Here is a 16,392-nt window from a genome sequence, read left to right as displayed (position 1 = left end):
TTGATTATGATGAAACATTCGCCCCTGTTGCAAGATTGGAAGCTATCAGACTGTTCCTGGCCTTTGCTGTCAACCACAACATGAAGGTGTTTCAGATGGATATCAAAAGTGCTTTCCTCTATGGTACATTGCAAGAAGAGGTATATGTATGTCAACCTCCAGGCTTTGAGGATCCATTTTATCCTGATCATGCCTACAGGCTAAACAAAGCCTTGTATGGCCTGAAACAAGCACCTAGAGCCTGGTATGAAACTCTTTCCAACTTTCTACTCTCAAATGGTTTCAAAACAGGTACCATTGATAAAACATTGTTTCTTAAATGGAGAGGGAAAGATTTAATGATTGTCCAAATTTATGTGGATGATATTATTTTTGGAAGCACATGTACCAAAATGTGTGAAGAGTTTAGAGAACTCATGACAGCTGAGTTTGAAATGAGTGCAATGGGTGAGCTGCAATGCTTTCATGGTCTCCAAGTACAGCAATTGCAAAATGGAACTTTCATTCATCAAAGCAAATATGCTAAAGAACTTTTAACCAAATTTGATATGAATGATTGTAAACCATGCAGCACACCCATGGCCACAAATAAGCTGGTCATGTCTGATGAAAAGGATGAGCTGATTGACCAAACACTCTATAGAAGCATGATTGGGTCTTTATTGTACCTAACTGCATCTAGACCAGACATCATGTTTGCAACATGTGTCTGTGCAAGAAGTCAATCAGCTCCCAGAAAATCAAATCTCATTGCTGTAAAAAGGATTCTCAGATACATAAAAGGTGCTCCCACACTTGGTATCTGGTATCCAGCTAATGGGAATATCAAGCTTTTAGGTTTTTCAGACAGTGACTTTGCTGGATGTCACACCACAAGGACGTCCACTTCAGGAGGGTGCCAGTTTCTAGGTGATTGCTTAGTCTCTTGGCAAAGCAAAAAGCAGGCAGCAGTTTCAACATCCACTGCTGAGGCTGAATACATTGCTGCTGCAAGCTGTACAGCCCAACTCCTGTGGCTTCAAAATCAGTTATTGGATTTTGGTATCACTGCCTTAAAGACACCACTCATGTTGGACAGTCAGGCAGCAGAAAATATCATCAAAAATCCAATTTCTCATTCTACCACAAAGCACATCGACATCAGACATCACTTTGTGAGGGATTGCTATGAAAAAGGTTTGATTTCTCTGCATCATGTCCCAACTAAAGACCAGCTGGCAGATGTGCTCACAAAAGCACTTGATACAGTCACTTTTGAAAGCTTGGGCTCTAGGATTGGGATGCTAAACATGGAATAACAAGCAACATCTTGTTTTTCTATGAATAAAAGCAACAAAATGTTTTCAGAAAATCAAAAATCCATCCTTAAAAATAGCTTAAAAATGAAAATTTCATTAAAATCCTTAAAAGTCTGCCATAACCACTGATTGTTCAAAAGTCTGCTCTACTTCAAAAAGTCTGCCCACTGCTGAAAGGCAACCTCTGTTCTCTCATTCATTGATAACCACTGTTGTTCAAAAGCAGTGTCTTATCCACTGATATACTATCCACTGATAGTGAAAATCATCCAATGCCCCCTTTCCACTGCTTTCATCAGTTGCTTTCACCAAAAGTACTGTCCTTCATTTTCACCAGTGTTTGTCACGTGGGCAGTACATAGCAGTCAGACCTTTTGTAACGGCTGCCACGTCAGCATTCATTCTCTTTCCTATAACATCCCCACTCACCATCAAAACAGGGTTTTACGGTCGAATTGAATTCTTAAAAATTCTCTTCTCAAAGCAGTTTTTCTTCTCATTTCTCACAAATTTCTTCGATCGTTTCGTTTCAAAAATGACAAAATCGAAGCTCTCTGCAAAACCCACATCAAAATCATCGAAAACAGCCTCTCAAAAGGCAACTTCCACTGAGATTCCATTCAAAAAATCTCACAATCTCCTGGGTCTTCTCACAAAACCAGGAACCACAGATGTTTTCGATTCCATTATCACCATCATGGAAAAATCAAAGTACAAAACTTTGCTCACCGCCGACGCACCCATCTACTTGGCGACCCAAAGGGAATTTTGGAGGAATGCAACCCTTGAAAAACAAGGAGACATTGCAACTGCAATCCAATCTTCCATAAAGGGTAAAGCTGTCCACATTACACCACAATCCATCTCCGAAGTCTTTCAACTCGATGACCAGGCAGGTAAAACTTCTTTCACTAAAAACGAGTTGCATATTGACTTCATTGAACGAGGGTATGAAGCAACAATGATGAAGAAACTAACCTTAGAAAAAGGTTATTTTCCTCCTGCACCAAGATTTCTATTTCATACCCTCCTTCTATGTGTGTCTAAAGATTCAAAATCTGGGATATGCAATTCTTCAAGAAGAAAATTATAATTATTCTCGGGAAATCTTTAAAGATTTGGTAAATAATGTTGAAAGCAAATCATTCTTACTATTTCCAAGGTTTTTAAGTTATTATTTTCAAAAGAAATTCAGTAAGGATGATTTGGCTATAATAAACCAAGGTGAAATAACTGCAATAAACTGCCTAACGTCTGAAACTTTTTCACGAATGTTAGCACATTGCAAAACACAAGCAGGGGTACCTGAGCAGAATTTAGCAGCAACCACTGCTCCTCAGGTATCTGCTGCTGAGCCTACTGCTCTAGGTGATCAAAGCAGCAGACCAACTATTTTGAAACCCACACCTACAAAACCCAAAAAGCCCTACAAAAAGAAAAATCAAAAACCCCCCAAACCAATCAAAATGGCAACTCTTGAGGATGAGATACCAGAGTTAATGCCTGTGACAACACAAGAGTCACAAGAAACCACTGCTGCTACTTCCTCACAGCAGATGGTACAAACATCTCAACCCATAACCATAACTCCTCCTGCTTCTTCACAAAAAGAACAGGTTTGTTGGATCTGAGTTTCCTTTTGATTGTATTTTTGTTTGTAAAATAAGATGGAGATGAACGAGTGTGCAGCGGAAATTAAGATGAACACAAACTTTGTATACAATCAAATGAGAGTAATACTTTTAATCAAACATCTTTACACAAAGAACCGAATGATTGAATTTATTTCAATTACGATTACAATGATGATGAATGAATGCAAACTCCCCCTCAGCCAGAGCTCAGTAGTTTGTTCGTGCAAAGAAGACGAATGATGTGAAGAGCTAATAGAACAGTACAAAGTACTGTACTATTTATAAGCACTTGCAAACTACTAAGCATCTTTAGCTGACATCACCATGAAAGTGACATCTAACCTCCTAACAAACTCTAACCTCTGATCTATACAGACACTGCTTCTATTGAACTACTGCTAATACATTCTATTACAAACAGACTTTAGAACTACTGCTGCAACCTTCTACTGCTGTGAACCCAGCAGCACTTATCCGGATCAGCAGTGCTTGACTCAAGGCAGTAGATTGAATCAGCAGGACTTGAGTCTTCATCAGATCTTTAATTGAGCAGCAGTTATTGGTCAGCAGTTAGTAAGATCAGCAGATAGGAGGTCATCAGTTGTTGTAATCACTTTCAAGGGGAGAGATATGTATATCAGCATCTGCTTATTCTGAATCCACTGAGCTGATCCAGTTTTGGCTTTACATTATCTGTTCCTCTGATAGGGTTCAATCCCAACAATCTCCCCCTGGAACAGATAATGCCAAAACTCTTCATTATTGTGGATATTTTATTGCCTCATCAACAGCTCCCTTATCTGGCCTTTAAATTGCAATTCAAAGTTAAGGGCATCTGTATCTTCATCATCCCTGCTAAGTGGAAGATCAAGGAGATCCTGCAAATCTTCAAGACTCAGGCCAAGAGCTTGTTCCCTTGATATTATCTTCACTTCTCCACCAGACCTGAGCAAAGTCAATACGCGGGTCTGTTTGTCAGTTGCCCACTTTTATATTTTTGAGCCTGGTGGGTTTCTTGGGAGATGCTTATTTGCTGAAGTATTTGGAGAGGCTGGCCGATTCATCACTGGCTGAGCAGTGGTAGCAGAATTTTCTTGTTCAAGTTCTTCTTTTAACGTTCTTAACACGCCTTCTTTTAAAACTATATTGCCCGAAAGAATATCTTGAACTGTCTCAACTCCTATCTGGCTTTGTCTCCTCCTTTTGTAAGAGGAAGTACCAGCTGGAGCAGTGGATCTCCTGATTTGCAGCTTTGATGGTCCTTTTGAAACCGCTGCTTCAGGGTAGTCAGGTTTTTGAGGGATTTTAGGATCTTTCTTCCTTAATTCCTCCAACCTTTTGTAGGTTGACCTGACCAAATCTTCCTTCCATCTAGCTACTTGTCTTTTGGTGCCAAAATCAGCAACAACCAATTCTTCTTTCATTCTTTTTAGTTCCAACTGCTTGTCAGGAATATTTCTTTTGAATTTTGCCCAATCAGGAGGAGTGTGAGTGACTTTCCTTTTTATCATATCTTGTATTCTTTCTGCTTCAGCTTCAAGCTCAGGAACAGTCCACTCTTTATACATGTGTCTCTCTCCTTTGTATTTCTTGTAAAACATGATGCTTTCAATGTAGTCTTTCTTCAGAGTTTCAACAGCTCTTTCAGAAATTTGTTGACTAACATTCTTTGCAAAACGTTCTAGGGAATTGACTTGTGTAAGCAGATATTGGTAGTATCTTGAAACTTCTTTGTCAGATTTCCCTTGTGAGTTTCTTTGTGAGATATCCTCTGCTTGTTTGGCCTTTATCTTCAAATATTCATCAATGTTTTTGGGCCATGGATATCCTTTGATTGAGGGCAAACTCCTTTTGGCAGGGTCATCCTCAGTATAGAAGGATTTTATTCTTTTCTCTGACAGCTTCTAGTTCAAGAGGAAATTGAACACCTGCAGGAGGTAAAGGTTTGTGCATAGGAACAGAAGAAAGTGGAACTGGTTTTGGTATATTGACAAGAGCTAAAGGTTTTGAAAGTGGTGAAGTGACATCATCTTTAGGAGTTAGCCTCCTCCTCTTTATTTGAGGGGGGATTGATGATGTTTTGGATGGAAAGGTGGTTGTAGTGGCAGTGGTTTGTGATAGACTAACAGCTGTTGAAACAACTGGTGTTCCAACCACTGTTGTCTTTACAGCAAATGTTTTAACACCTGCTGTCTTCTGCCTTTTGACAGGAGGTGATTGTGATTTTGGTGATGATGGTGGTAAGGTAGTAGATGTAGTGTGTGTTGAAGTGGTGTGTGTTGAAGTGGGAGCAGATGTTGAAACTACTGAGGTACCAACAGTAGTGGATACAACAGAAGTTACAACAGCTGTTTTGGTTGGTGGTTTTTGAGCAGACTTTGAACGTCTGACCGGAATGGATTTGGGTAGCCTTACTTTTCTAGTAGGCTTCTTCTTTTCATCAAAGAGATTTTCATCATCTCTTGACCATGAAGTACCCTGATCCGGATAATCCACCTTGGCTTTCTTTTTGGCCTCTCTATCCCTTTTTACACATGCAAGTGCTTCTGCAAGTGCATTTGTAGTCACATCAATTTTCTTACTCCCATCTGGCAAAGGGATTTGCTTGGTTATATTTGAATTTTCTGGTGCAAGGTAAAGACCATCAGTTATTCCCTGTCTTCTCCATTCTTGAATTTTCTCCCCCTTTTTGGCATTATCTTCAGGGAGGTGATCAATGAAAAATACTGGTGGAGGAGCAGTGCCAGTGGAGTGCAGGATCTGAGTTTTGAGAGCCTTTAGATCAGCCTGAGTGTCTTTGAACCTAGACTCCATAGCATTTCTCAGCTGTTGAACATGTTTTTCATGTTGCTGATCTGCTAATTGTGCCTGATGATGGAGATAAGGTTGAAAGAGATTCCAGAGCTCATTTGTAGCAGGTGCTTGTTGTAGAGCAGGTGCTTGAGGTGGAACAGCAGTTGATTGTACCTTTTGTACTTGTAGCAACTGTTGGAGCATATCTTTCAGCTCTGCAACAGAGTTATCAAGTTTTTCAACACGATCCGTCAATTTCTGGTACTTTAAATCATCACCCAATTTAATGGGATCATCTGATTTCCCACTAACAGTGGTTTTATCAGTGGCAGATGTAGGGAATTTATTCCAAACACTAACCACTGATGCCCCTTTTTCTTGGTACTGGGGTCTTCTTCCTTCAACACTTGACAACCTTTTGATGATGCCAGTTGGGTATATAAATCCACTGGTGGTTGGCAGAGGTGCTATGTAAGGAATTGCCTCCAAGGAAGTCTTATTAATGAAACCACTGCCCAACTGTAAACCTGTAGGTTCAACAGTTGTAGTGGCTGCTTCACTTGGATTACCACAAAGAGTTACTTGTAACTCAATGGGTGTAACCTCCTCAGGTTTTGTTGGTGGGTTAACAATGAATGATACAGCAGGCTCAGTCATTTGTTGAGGTATATTCTCATTGACAGGTGATTGAGAAGGACTGGATAGTGCCTGGTTCAAGTCAATTGCATCCAACAGTAGTTGTGTTTTTGGTGGAATTGAGGATGTGATGGTGGGTTTAGAAAGCGGAGTTGCTACGGGCATTGAGCTGTGGATGATGGAGACGAGTGTATCCAGAGCATCATGATGTGGTGGCCCTTTGTGTACAACCTGTCCTTTTTGTGAAGAAGCAGGAGGAGTTATGGTTATGGGTTGAGATATTTGTACCAACTGCTGTAAGGAAGAAGCAGCAGTGGTTTCTAGTGACATTTGTGTTGTCACAGGCATGAACTCTGGTATCTCATCCTCCAGAGTTGCCTTTTTGATTGGTTTGGAGGGTTTTTGATTTTTCTTTTTGGATGGCCTTTTTGGTTTGGTAGGTGTGGGTTTCAAAACAGTTGTTCTGCTGCCTTGATCACCTAGAGCAGGAGGCTCAGCAGCAGATACCTGAGGAGCAGTGGTAGCTACTAAAGTCTGCTCAGGTACCCCTGCTTGTGTTTTGCAAGGTGCTAACATACGTGAAAATGTTTCAGATGTTAGACAGTTTATTGCAGTTATTTCACCTTGGTTTATTAGAGGCAAATCATCCTTACTGAATTTCTTTTGAAAATAATAGCTTAAAAACCTTGGAAACAGTAAAAATGATTTGCTTTCACATTATTTACCAAATCTTTAAAGATTTCCCGAGAATAGTTATAATTTTCTTCTTGAAGAATCGCATATCCCAGATTTTGAATCTTTATAGGGATCTCATTGAAAGAAGTGGTTTTGTTTGAAACACATACTAGGAGGGTATGAAATAAAAATCTTGGTGCAGGAGGAAAATAACCTTTTTCTAAAGTTAATTTCGTCATCATTGTGGCTTCATACCCTCTTTCAATGAAGTCAATGTGCAACTCGTTTTTGGTGAAGGAAGTTTTACCTGCCTGGTCATCGAGTTGAAAGACTTCGGAGATGGATTGTGGTGTAATGTGGACAACTTTACCCTTTATGGAAGATTTGATTGCAGTGACAATGTCTCCTTGTTTTTCAAGGGTTGCATTCTTCCAAAACTCCCTTTGGGTTGCCAAGTAGATGGCTGCGTCGGTGGTGAGCAAAGTTTTGTACTTTGATTTTGCCATGATGGTGATAATGGAATCGAAAACATCTGTGGTTCCTGGTTTTGTGAGAAGACCCAGAAGATTGTGAGATTTTTTGAATGGAAGTTCAGTGGTAGTTGCCTTTTGAGAGGCTGTTTTCGATGATTTTGATGAGGGTTTTGCAGATGACTTCGATTTTGTCATTTTTGAAACGATTGATCGAAGAAATTTTGTGAGAGATGGAAAGAAAAACTGCTTTGAGAAGAGAATTTTTATGAATTCAATTCGACAGTAAAACCCTATTTGGATGGTGAGTGTGGAGTTTTATAGGAGAGATAGTGAATGCTGACGTGGCAGCCGTTACAAAAAGTCTGACACTATGTACTGCCCACGTGACAACCACTGGTGAAGATGGAGGACAGTACTTTGGATGAAATCAACTGATGAAAGCAGTGGAAAGGGGGCAGTGGATGATTTTTACTATCAGTGGATAGCATATCAGTGGATAAGACACTGCTTTTAAACAACAGATGTTATCAAAGAATGAGAGGACAGTGGTTGCCTTTCAGCAGTGGACAAACCTTTTGAAGTAGAACAGACCTTTGAACAATCAGTGGTTATGACAGACTTTTAAGGATTTTAATGAAATTTTCATTTTTAAGCTATTTTTATGGATGGATTTTTGATTTTCTGAAAACATTTTGTTGCTTTTATTCATAGAAAAACAAGATGTTGCTTGTTATTCCATGTTTAGCATCCCAATCCTAGAGACCAGACTTTCAAAAGTGGCTGTATCAAGTGCTTTTGTGAGCACATCTGCCAGCTGGTCTTTAGTTGGGACATGATGCAGAGAAATCAAACCTTTTTCATAGCAATCCCTCACAAAGTGATGTCTGATGTCGATATGTTTGGTGGTAGAATGGGAAACTGGATTTTTGATGATATTTTCTGCTGCCAGGCTATCCAGCATAAGTGGTGTCTTTAAGGCAGTGATACCAAAATCCAGTAACTGATTTTGAAGCCATAGGAGTTGGGCTGTACAGCTTGCAGCAGCAATGTATTCAGCCTCAACAGTGGATGTTGAAACTGTTGCTTGCTTTTTGCTTTGCCAAGAAACTAAGCAATCACCTAGAAACTGGCACCCTCCTGAAGTGGACTTCCTTGTTGTGTGACAACCAGCAAAGTCACTGTCTGAAAAACCTGAAAGCTTGATATTCCCATTAGCTGGATACCAGATACCAAGTGTGGGAGCACCTTTTATGTATCTGAGAATCCTTTTTACAGCAATGAGATTAGATTTTCTTGGAGCTGATTGACTTCTTGCACAGACACATGTTGCAAACATGATGTCTGGTCTGGATGCAGTTAGGTACAATAAAGACCCAATCATGCTCCTATAAAGTGTTTGGTCAATTAACTCATCCTTTTCATCAGACATGACCAGCTTATTTGTGGCCATGGGTGTGCTGCATGGTTTACAATCATTCATATCAAATTTGGTTAAAAGTTCTTTAGCATATTTGCTTTGATGAATGAAAGTTCCATTTTGCATTTGCTGTACTTGGAGACCAAGAAAGCATTGCAGCTCACCCATTGCACTCATTTCAAACTCAGCTGTCATGAGTTCTCTAAACTCTTCACACATTTTGGTACATGTGCTTCCAAAAATAATGTCATCCACATAAATTTGGACGATCATTAAATCTTTCCCTCTCCATTTAAGAAACAGTGTTTTATCAATGGTACCTCTTTTGAAACCATTTGAGAGAAGAAAGTTGGAAAGAGTTTCATACCAGGCTCTAGGTGCTTGTTTCAGGCCATACAAGGCTTTGTTTAGCCTGTAGACATGATCAGGATAAAATGGATCCTCAAAGCCAGGAGGTTGACATACATATACTTCTTCTTGCAATGTACCATAGAGGAAAGCACTTTTGATATCCATCTGAAACACCTTCATGTTGTGGTTGACAGCAAAGGCTAGAAACAGTCTGATAGCTTCCAATCTTGCAACAGGGGCGAATGTTTCATCATAATCAATCCCCTCTTCCTGTCTGTAACCTTGAACTACAAGCCTGGCTTTGTTCTTGACAACAATGCCCCTTTCATCTGTTTTGTTCTTGAAGACCCACTTTGTGCCAATGGGACTGACCTCTTTTGGCAGTGGTACAAGCTCCTATACTTGTTGTCTCTTAAACTGTTGGAGCTTCTCTTGCATGGCTTCTACCCAGCTGTTGTCTTTTAGTGCCTCCTGGTACTTGACTGGCTGATGGAGTGATAGAAAACCAGCAAAAAGACAAATGTTTTGGGTTTGGCTTCTTGTGAGCACCCCTTCATTGATGTTGCCAATGATTTGATCAGGTGGATGAGATCTCAAGAAGATTAAATCTCCTTGGTATGGTATGATGGCATTTGTTAGTGAAGGCTGCAAATGTGTATCATCTGAGCTAACCACTGCTGGTGACTTTGATGACCCAGCAGTGGCTTCAAAAGGTGGTGGAATGAGTGGTAATGGAGTCGACCACTGCTGACTTTTATCCACTGTTTGAGGACTTTTGTCAGCAGTAGTTGAGGATGTGGAAGCAGTGGTAGATGGGCTACTTTGATCAACAACTGTTGAGGTAGTAGTGGTTGAGCTTTGACAGTTGTTTTGAACAACTGATGCTTTCCCTTTTGTGGCAGACCTTTGAGGGATGATGACTTCATACCCATAGTCTGGTGTTGTATCCTCTGATGGACCTGCACTATTAGTCTTGACAGCAGTATTTTCAAAAGTGAAATTTTCAAGATCAAACAGTTCAGCAGGATTTGTTGGGATTTTCATTGATGAAAGTTCATTGAACTTTACATCCAAAGTCTCCTCCACTACCTTGGTCCGTGCATTGAACACTTTGTAGGCCTTGGCAGTGGTTGAGTATCCCAGAAAATAACCACAATCAATTTTGGCTGCAAATTTTGAAATGGAATCTTTTAAGTTCAAAATAAAGCATGGGCAGCCAAATACCTTGAAGTATGAGATAAGTGCTTTGATTTTGTATAGAATTTCATAGGCAGTCTTTTTGTGCCTGGGGTTTATTAAAACTCTGTTCTGAACATAGCAAGCAGTGTTTACTGCCTCTGCCCAGAAAGTTAATGGCAAACCTGAATCTGCAAGCATGGTTCTGGCAGCCTCAATCAAAGTTCTGTTCTTTCTTTCAACAACCCCATTTTGCTCTGGTGTTCTAGGGATGCTGTACTGCCTTACAATCCCTTTCTTCACACAGAAGGCATCCAACTCCCTATTTTTAAATTCTGTGCCATTGTCACTCCTAAAGCTTTTCACTGGAAGATCAAATTGCTTTTCAACCTGTGTCACAAAGTCTTGCAAAATGCCTGCAGTTTCATCTTTAGAGTGCAAAAAGAAAGTCCATGTAAACCTAGAAAAGTCATCAACTATAACTAAACAATATCTTTTCTTTTTGAGGCTCATGACTTGAACTCGACCAAACAAATCCATGTGCAGCATTTGCAAGCACTGGGTTGTTTTGGACTCCTCAATGGACTTGTAGGAACTTTTATGCTGTTTTCCTTTTAAACAGGAAATGCAATGTTCAGGACATGAAAACAATTTTTGTGGAAGGCCTCTCACCAAACCATTTTTTGAAATTTCTGTTATTGTCTTAAGATTTGTGTGTCCCAGTCTTTTGTGCCAAAGTTTTGTCTCTTTGTTAGAGGCAGCTGAGAACAGACAGGCATCAGCTCTGGGACACTCTTTAGACATGTCAACAACATAAACATTGCCACTTCTTTGAGCAACAAGTTTTGTTTGACCATTTTTAATTATTGCTTCAATCTTTTTGACCATTTCTGGTCCAACAATCCTACAACAATCTTTTGTGAAGAATGACCCAAACCCTTTGTCACTCATTTGAGACACACTCAGAAGGTTGAATTTTAGATTGTCTATTAGATTGACATTTTCAAATTTTACATTGCCAGATTGCACTGTGCCAGGAGCCTCCACTATCTACATACCATAGACTATCAAAGCATGCAGAAGCTCCCTGCACATGAAGTAAAAGGATTAGTTCATTAAGGACTCCAAAGCCAACAGGGCTTTGGATGGGGTCTCAACAGTGTCTGGTATGGATACAGTGTGATGGGCAGTGGTTAAGTCAGGGGTTTGGACAGTTTTAGTACTGTTTCTTGCTAACCACTGTTGGGGGTCTTGCCCAATCAACTGCTGGTAACCGAAAGGATGCCTATTCACTCTGGGTTTAGAGGGCTTTTTGTAGACCTCATAAACGTGTGGAATCCTTTGGTAAGACTGTTTTTCCTTGCCCTTTCTGAATTGATTAGCAGGAGGTGCATCAGTAACCTGAACATCTCTTTTGACAGATGTTTGGCTCAGTTGTTTTGTGACAGCTGTTTGAACTGGCACAAACAGTGGTTGTTTCTTTGTGAACTTGACAGATGGTGAAGGTGATGATGAACTCAAGGATGTTTTAGCCATGTACTCATTCTTCTTTTCATTGAAGTTTTTGAGGTACACACATGCCTGAGTTTTATGGTTTGTTTTACCACAAACACTACAACTTTCAGCTGAAGTAGTGACACTTGTTTTGGTTAAGTCATAAGCTTTTAGATGGAAACAATCTTTTGTTAGATGGTTCCTCTTCTCACAGAATTCACAAAACAAGTTATCAATTTTCTCTTTCGTCTTCCTCTTTTCAGACTCCTTTGTAGCAGAGGTTTTGACCACTACTGGAATATCCTTAAGAGGAATGACTTTAGCTTTTGGAGCCTTAACACCATCAGTTGATGTAAAGTCCATTGGCTTGAAATTTTCAAGGATATCACACTCATCAGACCATCTTGGTTTAAATTGATGATTTTCAATCTCCTCAAATGCAGAGGGACCCATTGGTCTGTCAAGTGTGATTTTGTTACCAAGTTTGTCAGTGATTTTCACTTCTTGGCCATCCTTGTTTGTTGGGATGAACTCAGTAGTTACATCAGTGGTTGAAACAGATTTTTCAAAAGCAGTGTTTTCATCATCATGTTTTCTATAACCAACCCTAAATTTTACATTGCTTTTTATCTGTTTCTCAAGCATAACCTCATACCCTTTGCATGATTCCACCCATCTTTCACAAGTGATCTGGGTGGATTCTAACTCCTTTTTGCAAACTTGGTATTTTTCTACCATAGTTTGGAGTTGGGTTTTGGTTATGCTTTGCTCTTCTTTCAAACTGCTAATCTCTTTTTCCTTTTCAGTCAACTTGTTTTTAAGTTCTTTTAAAGATCTTTCAAATTTGACTTCATCAGTTAAGATTTTGTTCCTAAGGTTTTCATTCACCTCTTTGATGTTAGCAAAAGCAATAATGCAATTGTCAGAACATAGTTTTTCTAGAACTTGAGGTGATACCTTGGCAGCAGCCATCATTGCACAATCACATTTAGGATTTTCTTCCTCATCAGCTCTCTCTTCTTCCTCACCAGCCTTTTCATCTTTCTTGTCTTCTTCAGACCATAGATCTGTCATTGGTTCAATCAGAACTTTCTCCCAGCAGTACTTCATCAGTCACAGCAGTAACCACTGCTTCAGTCACCTCTTCCACTGTTTCAACCTTCAGCTGTTCCTCCTCAGATTCAACCCCCTCCTGTATTGACTCTAATGCCATCAAACAAAATTCATTGTGAGAAGAATCATTTGAAGCATATAGTGCAAAATTTCCATCATTAAGATTTTCAGGCATACTACTCCAGTCAACAAACTCTTGACTAAAGAAACTTTGTTGTTCAGGTTGTGTAACTACTAGAGCAGTAGTTTGAGGTGCAGATTGCACTTGTGCCTGGGGAGCAGGGGTTTGAACATATTGGATCTGTGGAGCAGCTGTTTGGACATAATGCACTGGCATAGGGGCAACAGCATAATGAGCAGTGTTCACATGTGCTGCTGGGGCATATTGGGCATAGTGCACAGTGTTTTGATATTGAGGTCTAGGATTTGAACTAGGGTGAGTGACTATGGGACCAGTTGTTTGACTCCTACATTCCCTAGCAAAGTGTCCCAACCTGTTACACTAGTAACACTTGATTTTCGATTTATCCAACCCAACCCTTAGGTTCCCATGTAGACCTGGAAATTTTCTCCCAGTTCTCTTATAAAACTTGCTAGTTCTAACACTTAGCAAGGCCAGTTGGTGCAGGATGTCCATTTCCTCTAGGTCAGTAGGGTCGAAATGCTGTAAATCATTGAGTTCAAAGCTTAAATTGTCTGACATCTGGTTTTCATTTGCAGTGAATGCATAACCTGTAGAGTGAGGATCAGGGTTGTTAAAGTTTGCACCAGCAGTTATGTCAATGAAGTGATCATAACCCTAATCCTTACCACTACCACCAGATTCTTCTTGACCCAGAAGAGCAGTGTTACCGAATGAATAATCATCAACGGTTTTCCCTGACTCTTGTAACTTCCTTTTCTGGTTCAACTCCCTCTCAAAGGTCAGGAGTCGACCATGGAGTTGGGTCAAGGTCAGATCCTTGAACTCAGGTGCAGTTCTGGTGACAATAGCTATTGTGTCCCATTTTTCTGGCAGTGATCTGAGGAACCTGCTATTTTGAGTCGAGTTTGTAAACGTGACATTAACAAGCCTCAGTTCACTGATGAGACAACTGAAACGCTCAAATTGTAGAGTCAGTGATTCACCTTTAACATGACAAAATGTTTCATACTGTTGGTTCAGGATTTCCCTATTGTTTTCTATGACCTCTTCGGTACCTCCAAACTGTTCCTTAAGTGCGTCCCACAACTCTTTGGCACTGTTACAATGTAACAGTCCAGCATATATTTCGTTGGGGAACGCTGATGCAACAATACTAAATGCTTTAGCATCCAGTTCAAATTTTTGATAATCCGTTTCAGTATAATTTTCAACAGGTTTAGGAACTTGTTTTTTAGCATCTTCAGCGCTTGGCACTGTAGGAACATGAGGACCAAAGATAACAGACTTCCAACAACCTGTGCTTTGTTGAGCGAGGATGTGACCCATCCTCCTCTGCCAGATGTTGTACTCATTTCTTTTTAGCATAGGTGGTTTAAAGAGCGAGCAAATGTTGTTTTTATCGTCCTGAGATTGTGACGTCATTCTTGTTGTTTTACAGGTACTGAGAAATCAACTATAATGGTGATTAATCCTTACTCTGTTTTTCAACGACGAACAAACGATCAGTATCAACTGTTTTGAGCTGAACTATTTACGTCAAAATGATTGTTAAATCAAATTTGACTGTTCTAGCTCTGATACCAATTGTTGGATCTGAGTTTCCTTTTGATTGTATTTTTGTTTGTAAAATAAGATGGAGATGAACGAGTGTGCAGCGGAAATTAAGATGAACACAAACTTTGTATACAATCAAATGAGAGTAATACTTTTAATCAAACATCTTTACACAAAGAACCGAATGATTGAATTTATTTCAATTACGATTACAATGATGATGAATGAATGCAAACTCCCCCTCAGCCAGAGCTCAGCAGTTTGTTCGTGCAAAGAAGACGAATGATGTGAAGAGCTAATAGAACAGTACCAAGTACTGTACTATTTATAAGCACTTGCAAACTACTGAGCATCTTTAGCTGACATCACCATGAAAGTGACATCTAACCTCCTAACAAACTCTAACCTCTGATCTATACAGACACTGCTTCTATTGAACTACTGCTAATACATTCTATTACAAACAGACTTTAGAACTACTGCTGCAACCTTCTACTGCTGTGAACCCAGCAGCACTTATCCGGATCAGCAGTGCTTGACTCAAGGCAGTAGATTGAATCAGCAGGACTTGAGTCTTCATCAGATCTTTAACTGAGCAGCAATTACTGGTCAGCAGTTAGTAAGATCAGTAGATAGGAGATCATCAGTTGTTGTAATCACTTTCAAGGGGAGAGATATGTATATCAGCATCTGCTTATTCTGAATCCACTAAGTTGATCCAGTTTTGGCTTTACATTATCTGTTCCTCTGATAGGGTTCAATCCCAACAAGGTTGTACACAAAGGGCCACCACATCATGATGCTCTGGATACACTTGTTTCCATCATCCACAGCTCAATGCCTGGAGCAAATCCGCTTCCTACACCTACCATCACATCCTCAATTCCACCAAAAACACAATTACTGTTGGATGCAATTTGACTTGAACCAGGCATTACTCAGTCCTTCTTAATCACCTGTCAATGAGAATTTACCTCCACAAATGACTGAGCCTGCTATATCATTCTTTGCTAACCCACCAACACAACCTGAGGAGGTTACACCCATTGAGTTACAAGTAACTCTTTGTGGTAATCCAAGTGAAGCAGCCACTACAACTGTTGAACCTACAGGTTTACAGTTGGACAGTGGTTACATCAATAAGACTTCCTTGGAGGCAATTCCTTTTATAGCACCTCTGTCAACCACCAGCGGATTTATTTATCCTACTGGCAACATCAAAAGGTTGTCAAGTGTTGAAGGAAGAAGACCCCAGTACCAAGAAAAAGGGGCATCGGTGGTTAATGTTTGGAGTAAACTCCCTACTTCTACCACTGATAGTGGGAAATCAGATGATCCCATTAAATTGGGTGATGGTTTAAAGTACCAGAAATTGACGGCTCGTGTTGAAAAACTTGATAACTCTGTTGCAGAACTCAAAGAAATGCTACAACAGTTGTTACAAGTACACAAGGTACAATCCACTGCTGTTCCACCTCAAGCACCTGCTCTACAACAGGCACCTGCTACAAATGAGCTCTGGAATCTATTTCAACCTTTTCTCCATCGTCAAGCACAGATAGCAGATCAGCAACATGAAAGACATGTTCAACAATTAAGAAATGCTATGGAGTCTAGGTACAGAGACACTCAG

The sequence above is a fragment of the Helianthus annuus genome, chromosome 13 (assembly GCF_002127325.2).
Source record: "Helianthus annuus cultivar XRQ/B chromosome 13, HanXRQr2.0-SUNRISE, whole genome shotgun sequence".
NCBI lineage: Eukaryota > Viridiplantae > Streptophyta > Magnoliopsida > Asterales > Asteraceae > Helianthus > Helianthus annuus.
The sequence above is the reverse complement of the archived record's forward strand: the minus strand, read 5'-3'. Positions refer to the sequence as shown.